This window comes from Bison bison, unplaced genomic scaffold (genome assembly GCF_000754665.1).
Source record: "Bison bison bison isolate TAMUID 2011002044 unplaced genomic scaffold, Bison_UMD1.0 scf7180017860610, whole genome shotgun sequence".
In the NCBI taxonomy this organism is placed as follows: Eukaryota; Metazoa; Chordata; class Mammalia; order Artiodactyla; family Bovidae; genus Bison; species Bison bison.
Window position 1 is genome coordinate 1 of NW_011491182.1, and position 424 is coordinate 424.

The following is a 424-nucleotide window of genomic DNA, read 5'->3' on the forward strand; positions in this document are numbered from 1 at the left end:
AATCCCATGGATGGAGGAGCCTGTAGGCTACAGTCCATGGGGTCGCAAAGAGTTGAACTTGACTAAGCGACTTCACTTTTTCATTATAGGGGGCTGGAATGCAAAAGTAGAAAGTCAAGGAATACCTGGAGTAACAGGCATATTTGGCCTTGGAGTATGGAATGAAGCAGGGCAAAGGCTAATAGAGTTTTGCCAAGAAAACGCACTGGTCACAGCAAGCACCCTCTTCAAACAACACAAGAGAAGGCTGTGTACAGGGCACTGCTTTAATCTTGTCTCAGGTAATATAATGAGAACCTTGTCCTTGGGCTTCCCTGGTAGGTCAGATAGTAAAGAATCCACCTACAGTGCAGGAGACCCAGGTTTGATCCCTGGGTTGGGAAGATACCCTGGAGAAGGGAATTGCTACCCATTACAATAATCT